Genomic DNA, 11919 nt, shown 5'->3' with positions numbered 1-11919 from the left:
TCTCGGGGATGCTATGTATATAGGGGAAATGCTGCCCAAATTTCTGTAGAAAAGTGTTGGTTCAAGAATTAAGTCTTAAAGTCTTATGGTTAACAATTGGTAAACATGACCATTTGTAGATTTTGGGCGAAACGGGAATCGAGCCCGGACGAGCATAAGGCGCAACTAAGGTATGTAAAGCCTTTCCCCTTTGTTCTTTGGCATGTCCTAGATATACTAGGTTGAGATCGGAACCTCGGGGACAATTCTGCTCATCGGAAACCGAGATTGATTTTTGGTACTATTCATTCAATTCAATTGAACTACAAAAGGTGCATTTTGCTAGAAAAGTGGTTAAACCTCCATAACTTTCACAAACGTAATCCGATCACTCCGAAACCTTCCTAGATGACTCCGTAGAGTCTAATGGGCGTGATTCATGTCCGCCACCCCGACTTGACCCGAGGTGGGCCCGTTACCCCCGGCGCCCCTCCTATGGTTTTGCTTGTCTCATTTCTGTGCGATAAGTCCAGGGAACTTATGGCTATCGTTCCGACTACTAGACGGATGTTATTCTAGCTATCCTGAGACTGATTTTAATGATCATTGAAACAATTGTGGGGACAGAAACCCTGATATATATTCTGTATGGCTTTAGCCAATGTACTCTGGTCCGGAGCTCGCAGGTAGCTCCTGGTTATTATGTCGTTTACTATACGATAGGTGCTATGACCACCTTTATGAGTCTTATAAAATATTTTCGACATCTAAAACGTTTTGAAAACCTTACCCTGATATTTTGGATAAACTACTTATCTTCTGTATTTTCTGATATACGATTTTGGCATACCTGAATCTTGTGTGATACATGATCCTGGCATATGTGATTTATGTTTGGAAAGTGATAATCTGGCATCATGTTATTTTCTGTTTTGCCGAGTCCCGGGCCGGTTATGTGAATATGCGCATATGTGATATTGGCCGCTGGACCCTCGACCGCGGCGTGTCCGACATTGACTGTTGGACCCTTGACCGCGTCATGCCGGACGTGTGGCATTGACTTCTGGACCCTTGACCGCGTCATGCCGCACTTGTGATTATGCCCGACATAGACCGCTGGATACTTGACCGCGGTATGTGTGATTGTGACCGCTGGACTTTTGGCCGCGGTATGTGTGATAGCGACCGCTGGGTACTTGGCCGCGGTTTGTGTGATAGCAACCGCTGGACTTATGGCCGCGGAAATTGTGCGTTTATCTTTCTATGTGTGTGAAACAAAAATGTTTTTCAATAGAAAGTAAAGCTATCTGGCATTCTAATTGCCGTATTTTCCTGCCGGAACCTCTTGTGTACGACTTGTACGTCAGAGGTGACCCTGTGGCATTCTGGTTATTCGTGCACATTCCATTGCACTGTCTATCGCACCCCTCACTAAAGGGCCGAGATCTGAGATAAATATTTACTATTTGTGTCTGTGGAAGCTTATGATTCTGCATGCGTGGTTCCGCCTGTTACACTCCGGGACACCTGACTCGGAGAAGGATTTTGCCGGTGTTGCTTCTGTATGACTGAACCGGGCTGTGATTCAGTCGGTTATATTGGTGCACCTCTAGCTCCGATTGCGATTTTGTCAGTCGCACTCCGTGCCCCTGGTCCGCACGATGATTCTAACAACTGAGCTCGGTGCCTCCAGTTCACTCTACGACTCTGTCGGCTGTACCCCGTGCTTATGGTGTATGTTGTGGTTCTGCCCATACACTCTGTATTTCTATTTCGGATTCGGGTCCGATTCTACCTGCTGTATTCCTGTACTACTAGTTTGGATCTTGATTATATTGTTATATTTTCGCTTTACATACTCGGTACATTTCCGTACTGACCTCCTGTTCTTCGGGGGCTGCGTTTCATGCCACGCAGGTACTCCCGGTTGAGTTGAGGACAGATGGAAGATGTTCTAGTGCAGATGGCAAGCTCAATTTGTTCCCCGAGTGCTGCCGAGTCGGAGTCTGTATGTTATGCTTTTGGGATCTTGTTAGAGACTTTGCAGACAGTGTTGTGGGTACTGGTTGTCGGTCTGTGTATGTAATGAATTTGTATGATTACAGATTTGATCGGCTTGAAAGCCACGAGAAAGAATATTTCTGAAAGAAAAGTTTTGCTATGTACTTTATTATTTGATTTAGAGGAAAAAAAATACGACGTGATTTTATGTGCAACAAGAGTCTGAGGGTTCGCTCGGCCCTAAGTAAGGGTCGGGTGCCCATCACACCCTAGTGAGGTCGGGGTGTGACAGAGTGGTATCAGAGCAGGTCTGTCCTAGGGGTTGTCTGCAAAGTCGTGTCCGGTAGAGTCTTGTTTATGGTGTGTTGCGCGCCACATTTATAAACAAGAGACTACGGGGCATTTACGGATTGTTGATCTTCTTTGAATCCTGGACCGTGTGATAGAGCTAGCTGTAGGGAATGAATTCCTTCTTACTAACTCTTGATTTCAGCTGGAGGACGATATCGACGTAAGGCAGCGACTGCCGATATTATAGGCTACACCGTACACAAGTAAGCAATGGTATGAAAGACGTATGTCGGGTAAGGTATTTGCAGTATGATTGAAACGTAAGGTTGAAAATTGAAAGGAAAAGTAAACAAGAATGTGTCGCCAGTGCCGTTTGAGTTGGGCACGTGAGGTAAGCCTCGACCTCTTTATACCCTCATCTGAAATTGTTAGCCCTGTGTGGCTATGATGCGATATGATATGATGTATATATACGTGTATGTGTTGGCCCTGTGAGGCGTGGTTGGTATTTCCTGTGTACAGGTTTTGCGATAGTAAGAAATACAGACGAACCTCTGCCCAAATTTTTCTAGAAATACGAAGAGGAAAATGAGATACAGATTCTTAACAAGTCTTGAAGGTCGATATCGATAGGGCAAAAATGCCTAACGACCAAGTTTCCTCTAATTGGAAGAATTCAAAGTGTATGACGGGTCGTTGAGAATTGAGCGGTTTGCTCACGACTCAGGAATATATATGTACGCATAAAGGTAAACACTGAGGATTTACAGGGGACGACCCGGTAATCAGAAAAGTAAAAGAATCTTCTCTAGATCGGGGTGGGACCCGCTATGAGAACGTTTTGAAAGCTGTTAAGACCCCGACTTGCCTTAAATTATGTGACCAAGGTCGTGTGGGGCAGTCGACGTAATTATGTCAGCATTAACGTGTCAAAACGTGTGAAAGTTACGAAGTTAAGCGTGCTAGAGCCAGAGCAATTTTGGGATGGGTGACCCCCTGGGAAATATACCAAAATTTTCATGAATGTAAAAATGAAAGACAAATAGGAAATATGGGGTAACCCGAAGGAAATCGGAATGTGCTAAACGATTGGGAACCCTAAATAGGCCGGGCAGGCCAAGGCAGACTCGGCTGGCGAAAGGGAAAGGAAACACAATACAATCCCTGGATCAGGGTAAGTTTGAATAAGCGTTTGGAAATGTTTTGTGAGCTAAATGGCAGTAGATGCATAGATGTGCATATGATGTCTCGTTCGTGACTGTACCGATCCGTAGTGGGCCCCAGCGGCCAGTTTTACGATATCTGAAGATGTTAGCTAAACGAAACTTGGGAGGCAAGTAAAAGGTGTGATATAGAGATGTTATGAAGTAAACGAGTACTGAACTCGTTAAAATAAGGGTAGAATCTTCCGTTACGGCAAAATTAATGAGGAAGAGGAAAGTGAGTAAGCGGAAGAAAGAGAGATAGCAATGGCAACTCTTGGAAATCTTCGAAGGGAAGACGGATACCTCCCCGGATGTAAGAGAAGACCCCATAAGGTCAGTTTAACATTCGAGGACGAATGTTCTAAAGGGGGGGAGGATGTTATATCCCGTACTTTCGAGTGTTCGGGAAAATTTGAGATAATTTTGATTTGTAAGGAATGAAGTCATGTGTTGATTTGAATTCACACATGTGTGTGTTGTTCATGAGAAATATTGGTGTGGAAATACGGAGGTAGGCCAAGGGCCAAATTTGGAATTTTGGAAATTAGTTTCGGGAATTACAAAACGAGAGTTATAAGTCTTTGGGCTCAAAAAATAAATATATGAAAAATTAGGCCCAAAAGAGGGGGGTGGCCGGCCACTATGGCCCAAGCCCACACCTCACAATTTCCATGTGTTAAATATTAGATTAAGGGGGTCTTTATCATCTACAAGTTTCATGAATAATTGAGAGAAAGAAAAAAAAATAAAGCAAGAGAGCAAGAACAAGAGGAGGGGTTTCGGCCCCTTCAAAAAGAAAAGGAAAAAAATCTTAGCTCCTTGAATCATGGTCCAAAAATCATGATTTTCTAGTAATATTACTCACTCAAGGATGCTCTCCAACATGGTATAATTTTCAAGGCAAGAAGGTGTTTGTGTTGGCAAGTGGAGAATTGAAGAAGAGGTAAGGATTGCATGTTCTTGTGATGTTATGAAAGCTTGGTTTATGTTGTAGTGCATGGAAATGAGTGGAAACTATGAAAATATGGAAGTTTACATGGCATTTATATATATACATGTGTGGCCGTGTGTGTGCCTTGATGTATAGAAAATATGAATTGAATTTTATGTTGTAATCTAGTTGTGGTTATGATGGAATTCATATTGAGAATGAAAGTGGAATGAATTCGGTTGAAGTTGGAAATTTATATGATTGGCCGTGTGATGTTTGAAAATTGAAATGGAAATGAATTAATGTTGTTTAGTATGTTAATTGTGTCGTTGTGAAGTGAATGGAAGAATAATGGTTTTTGTTGTAATGGAAAGTTTGTTGTTGAGTTGTTGTAGGAAATATGTAACCTTATTGTAGTTTATGTAAATATAGAAATGGAAGTTTTGAGGTGTGAATTATGGTGATTGTTGATGAAGTGGAAGATGGAAACATGTTATGAATATGTATGTTAAAGATTAGAAGTTTTGTATGATTTTATGACTTGGATGGAAAGTTGGTATATTTGGAATATCGTGTGAATATTTCGTAGAAATGATATGAAATGCTTCCAAATGGCATTGTAATGATCTTGATTAATGATGACTATGAAAACGTTGAGATTAGTTTGGAAGTGTGAAGTCGGAATGAAAGTTTTTGCGTTGTATCGAAAAGGAAGCTAGTTGTATTATGATGTGTTATATTGGTGATTGTTGTTGTTGTTAGTGTTGTTGTTGGTTTGGTTGTTGACATATTGAGCCGAGCTAAGTCTCGGGGATGCTATGTATATAGGGGAAATGCTGCCCAAATTTCTGTAGAAAAGTGTTGGTTCAAGAATTAAGTCTTAAAGTCTTATGGTTAACAATTGGTAAACATGACCATTTGCAGATTTTGGGCGAAACGGGAATCGAGCCCGGACGAGCATAAGGCGCAACTAAGGTATGTAAAGCCTTTCCCCTTTGTTCTTTGGCATGTCCTAGATATACTAGGTTGAGATCGGAACCTCGGGGACAATTCTGCTCATCGGAAACCGAGATTGATTTTTGGTACTATTCATTCAATTCAATTGAACTACAAAAGGTGCATTTTGCTAGAAAAGTGGTTAAACCTCCATAACTTTCACAAACGTAATCCGATCACTCCGAAACCTTCCTAGATGACTCCGTAGAGTCTAATGGGCGTGATTCATGTCCGCCACCCCGACTTGACCCGAGGTGGGCCCGTTACCCCCGGCGCCCCTCCTATGGTTTTGCTTGTCTCATTTCTGTGCGATAAGTCCAGGGAACTTATGGCTATCGTTCCGACTACTAGACGGATGTTATTCTAGCTATCCTGAGACTGATTTTAATGATCATTGAAACAATTGTGGGGACAGAAACCCTGATATATATTCTGTATGGCTTTAGCCAATGTACTCTGGTCCGGAGCTCGCAGGTAGCTCCTGGTTATTATGTCGTTTACTATACGATAGGTGCTATGACCACCTTTATGAGTCTTATAAAATATTTTCGACATCTAAAACGTTTTGAAAACCTTACCCTGATATTTTGGATAAACTACTTATCTTCTGTATTTTCTGATATACGATTTTGGCATACCTGAATCTTGTGTGATACATGATCCTGGCATATGTGATTTATGTTTGGAAAGTGATAATCTGGCATCATGTTATTTTCTATTTTGCTGAGTCCCGGGCCGGTTATGTGAATATGCGCATATGTGATATTGGCCGCTGGACCCTCGACCGCGGCGTGTCCGACATTGACTGTTGGACCCTTGACCGCGTCATGCCGGACGTGTGGCATTGACTACTGGACCCTTGACCGCGTCATGCCGCACTTGTGATTATGCCCGACATAGACCGCTGGATACTTGACCGCGGTATGTGTGATTGTGACCGCTGGACTTTTGGCCGCGGTATGTGTGATAGCGACCGCTGGGTACTTGGCCGCGGTTTGTGTGATAGCAACCGCTGGACTTATGGCCGCGGAAATTGTGCGTTTATCTTTCTATATGTGTGAAACAAAAATGTTTTTCAAAAGAAAGTAAAGCAATCTGGCATTCTAATTGCCGTATTTTCCTGCCGGAACCTCTTGTGTACGACTTGTACGTCAGAGGTGACCCTGTGGCATTCTGGTTATTCGTGCACATTCCATTGCACTGTCTATCGCGCCCCTCACTAAAGGGCCGAGATCTGAGATAAATATTTACTATTTGTGTCTGTGGAAGCTTATGATTCTGCATGCGTGGTTCCGCCTGTTACACTCCGGGACACCTGACTCGGAGAAGGATTTTGCCGGTGTTGCTTCTGTATGACTGAGCCGGGCTGTGATTCAGTCGGTTATATTGGTGCACCTCTAGCTCCGATTGCGATTTTGTCAGTCACACTCCGTGCCCCTGGTCCGCACGATGATTCTAACAACTGAGCTCGGTGCCTCCAGTTCACTCTACGACTCTGTCGGCTATACCCCGTGCTTATGGTGTATGTTGTGGTTCTGCCCATACACTCTGTATTTCTATTTCGGATTCGGGTCCGATTCTACCTGCTGTATTCCTGTACTACTAGTTTGGATCTTGATTATATTGTTATATTTTCGCTTTACATACTCGGTACATTTCCGTACTGACCTCCTGTTCTTCGGGGGCTGCGTTTCATGCCACGCAGGTACTCCCGGTTGAGTTGAGGACAGATGGAAGATGTTCTAGTGCAGATGGCAAGCTCCATTTGTTCCCGGAGTGCTGCCGAGTCGGAGTCTGTATGTTATGCTTTTGGGATCTTGTTAGAGACTTTGCAGACAGTGTTGTGGGTACTGGTTGTCGGTCTGTGTATGTAATGAATTTGTATGATTACAGATTTGATCGGCTTGAAAGCCACGAGAAAGAATATTTCTGAAAGAAAAGTTTTGCTATGTACTTTACTATTTGATTTAGAGGAAAAAAAAATACGACGTGATTTTATGTGCAACAAGAGTCTGAGGGTTCGCTCGACCCTAAGTAAGGGTCGGGTGCCCATCACACCCTAGTGAGGTCGGGGTGTGACACATACTTTGCGCTAAAAGAGTCATAATCTATTCTTACTATCTTAGGAAATTAAAACGTCACTAATACGCAAAATAAACTCAAGTACATTTTATAAACATTTTTTGAGATTTATCAAATTAGGCATATTTTAAGCTGAATATAATGAAAGAGAAAGAAACTCACGCCCTTTTATCATATTTAAGAAATGAGTCTAGGCTTTTCTACATCGCAATGTTCATATGATATAATTTATTTATTTTTATCTAAAGTTCACGTTTGCTAAATCTTCTCTTAAAAAGCTATCATTTATAGGCGCATTATCGTATTTTCAACAAGTATTATTTTTATTATATTTTCACTTAAAGCCTCAACAACATTTATAAGTCTTATTTTAAAATGACATCTAAAGTCTTCTTTTATATAAATTATTATATTTTCTGTAAATCTTATTTTAACTAATATTATCTTCCTTTAAAACTTTAGCAATATTTGTAAACCAATTTTTTAAAATTTAAGCACTATATTTAGTCTTAATTAATAACCTAATTTTGGACGGATAACCGTAGTTAACGGATTCTAAAGGATGCCTGACCCCTTCCCTTTAGGATAATTAGAACCCTTACCTAGAATCGTAAGTTAAGCAGACCATTAACGGGGTTTGGTTAGCTTTACCTTAGTTAATAATTAGGTGCCCTAATTCACCTTAAAATCAATTAGGTGGCGACTCCTTAAAATAAAGCAAAAATAGGAATCTGCAATATGTTGTACCTACTTTAACCCGTTTAAATGGGGTATAACAACCACACCAAGTACAACAATAGTTGTCCGCACTAAAATGACCATAACTCCCTCATACAAAGTCGAAATGTGATGATTCTTTTTGCTATGTCTTCGTAATTACGATACAGATCTAATGGTACAATCGAAACACAAAACAAAGATCGTTTGATCAATATGGTACCCTTGATGGCCAAAGAAACTACGCCGAAAACATCAAACACGAACGCGACATCCCCCAAATCCATCTGAACCTCATCAGAGTCTTACCAAAACTTCTGGACAATAAAATTTATATTAGACAGCTTTCATTCATATTTTCTACCTTATTGTTTGCATCTCTCTCCAAAAAAAAATAACAGCCTAGTAGGACTAAATCTGTCCTTCATCTGTTTTCTCACAAATTAGATATGCCAAATCTGGAGCCACAAAACTGCAAAGATGGCAGGTCCATTTATATGGGTACTTCAAGTCTCGTCTTTGAGTTTCGGCAAGTCTAAACTCCAACAAACTTTCAAGTAATGGGCATTTGTAGATATCGAAATCCTCCTGGATTTCAAATAGAGCTCTACATGACGAGTTCAATCAATCTTCAAACTCTAAGGTCTGTTAGGGTTTCTTGGAGGCCACTCTACCCCAAACCTTAGCTCACGCCTATACAAATGAGCACATATTCCTTTAAAAAGACATCTGGAAAATTCCATAAATCCCTGGAATATTCACACAGAGATCAAGACATAAAATATTGCCTTTATCAAACTTCCCGACGTTCTTGGAGATCAAATATATCACAAGGATGTCACGACCCGACTAGGGAACATGATGGGTACCCGGGGCTAACAATCGAGCACCACTCATTCTATTGCTCATCATACACATCAAGCGTTAATTCATTAATCTTTTACTTAAATCATAGGAAAACCATTTTTCATTTGGAACATAATTACCTTATATACATAAGCCCTCCGGCTATCAAAATAATATATATACATACGACGAGAAACCATGAGACCATACTACCCACACATACGTATCTACGAGTCTCTACTGGAGTGCTAGACATAGGGACGGGACAGGAACAATGGAGTTCTCTCAAGTCAGCTAATAGCTCCTACGAGTCTGGATCACCTCCCTATCTACCTGTGGGCATGAACACAGCGTCCAAAGAAAACGGATGTCAGTACGAACATTGTACACAGTATGTAAGGCATGAATGAAATGAACATAATAGGGAAATCATAAGACATAAGATGAAGATATAACCTGCGTAACGTTTAAGGGTGGATGAATTTCATACATATATAATCATAGTACATACATCATCATAGCGCGTACATCATCGTATCATATAAATCATCATCGTTAACCCGCGTCCAGGTAACCATCATATGCCGCTCACTAGTGGTGTCATGCCCGGCCCTCTAGGCTCTGTGTAAACATAGTAACCTGCCTTAGCGGTGACATTCCCGACCATTTAGGCACGGTGGAATCGTATGCAGCCCGCCTTCGTGATGACATGCCCGGCCAACTAGGCACGGTGGAATCGTATCGTCATATAGTCAAAATAAAATTATCATTATTATACATCTCATAGGCATATCATGACCTTATCATAACTTAGCATCATTATACATTTATCATCAAACATACATTAGAACTTGAAGGCAACCATGGCGATGTCGGGGTGACACAAGGTCGTGAACCCCCGATTACATTATGGAATGATCATAATCATTATCTCTCACCTTGAGGGGACGAACATTTTAAGGTGAGTGTACACAAGAAAAAGCATCAATGGAACTGTACTTAGGATCATTAACCTCATGGACATCGTATGTTACTCTAGGATTCTTTATACTTAAGCTCATCATCATCATCATTATCATGCTCGTATCGCATCTCTTTTCTTTATCAAATGCGTATGTAGCTCTTTATAGTCATGGACTCATAATTTTCGTTATTTAGGAAGATTATGGAAAATTAGGAAGATTCATGCCATAGGAATCATGCCTTAGAAGGAAAAGGATTAGCCTTACATACCTCTTTCGTTTAGCTATTCTATCATTTGATCGTTCTCCTTCGTTGCTCGCGTCTCTACCTTCAAGAAAGTTCGTATTAACATTAGCTAATCGATTATATGAATGTGCTTACTGAAGCTAGAGAAAATTGGGCAGCATTTCCTTTGTTTATAAAAATTTCCTCACTTTACACATCAACTCCCAAACATCCATAACAACATTCACAATATTATAAACAACAATCACCATTCATCTACATTATCCACACTTCACAATTTCACTTCAATTCCTCCATAATCGTGGTCATAGTTTGCTATTGCGTTTTCTCACATATAATACTTATCTCATGTTCTAAATGTCATTTATAGCATACTTATAATCACAACATATCAATATTCATGATTCAATCCAAACTACTACTCAAAATGACATTATTCCCACATTAATGACCCATTTTCTATATCCATCTACAATCCAAGTGTTTCAACTTTTCAACACCTTAAACAACATGGAATGATCATAAAACTCACCTTAGATAATGGAATAATAATCCTTGAGTGGAAATACTCTTCTTGTACCAAAATCCTAGTTCATTTCCATTGGAATTTCTTGGCTTAGATGAACTTTAATGAGTTTCTTACACTTGATTTTGTGGGTTTGATGAAGTTGATCATAGATTTCTCTTGGGTTCTTGTGGATGAAGAGTGGTGAGGGTTCTCGAGTGTTCTTGAGGTGTGGAGAGGAGAAATGAAATAAATTGGATGGGGTTGGTCCTTATATCATTTTTTTAAAATCTGTCCCAACACCAATCTACGGACCAACATACGGTCCGTATAAATTGATGTTATATCCCGCATTTTGTACATTCGGATAATTCAAGATAATTGCAAGAAGCTAAGGACAAGGTTATATTTTGTTTTTGTTTAGCATACAAGTTTTTCATGAAAGTTTTGAAGTGGAAATATTAAAAAAGGCTAGGGGTAAAAAGGAAATGCCACAAGATGACTCATAGATATATGGAGGGAGGCTAAGGGAAAATTTGGAATTTGGAGAATAAATTTTCATGAATTACAAGACAAAAATAAATAAAAAATTGGGCTTAAGTGAAAAAGGCCAAGGTGGCCGACCAAGGCCCATATGGATCCAAAATAAATAAGTAAGAGATGATCATATTTTTCATCTTCTACAAATAGAAATTTCAAGAAGCCTTGAGAAGGAAAGAAAAGAAGGGCCATTCGGCCATATTGGTTGAGCAAGAACCTTGGAGGAAAAATTGTTCAAAAATTATTTTCTACTAATTGGAAGGTCCCTAGTAAGGTGAAGTAATCATTGGAGCAAGAAAAACATTTATTCTTGCAAGAAGCAATTTTAGCCAAGAAGGAAGCTAAGGGAGAAAGGTAAGAATTAATCTTCTTTTTATATGTTATAGATAGTTATGTATGTTGTAGTATGTAGAAAATGAATGAAATTCATGAAACTTTGTGTGGTGAAGATGTGGCCGTGTATATGGTGTTTTAGCCGTGTATATGTGTGGTGTGTAAGAACAATGATTCAATTGTTTTATTTAGTGTTTTATTTGTTGTTGTTGTGGATTCTATGTTGATAATGAAAGTTTGGTGATCCTAGTTGAAGTTGTAAGTATGGGAAAGGGGTTGTGGAA

The sequence above is a fragment of the Lycium barbarum genome, chromosome 11 (assembly GCF_019175385.1).
Source record: "Lycium barbarum isolate Lr01 chromosome 11, ASM1917538v2, whole genome shotgun sequence".
Taxonomy (NCBI): domain Eukaryota; kingdom Viridiplantae; phylum Streptophyta; class Magnoliopsida; order Solanales; family Solanaceae; genus Lycium; species Lycium barbarum.
The sequence above is the reverse complement of the archived record's forward strand: the minus strand, read 5'-3'. Positions refer to the sequence as shown.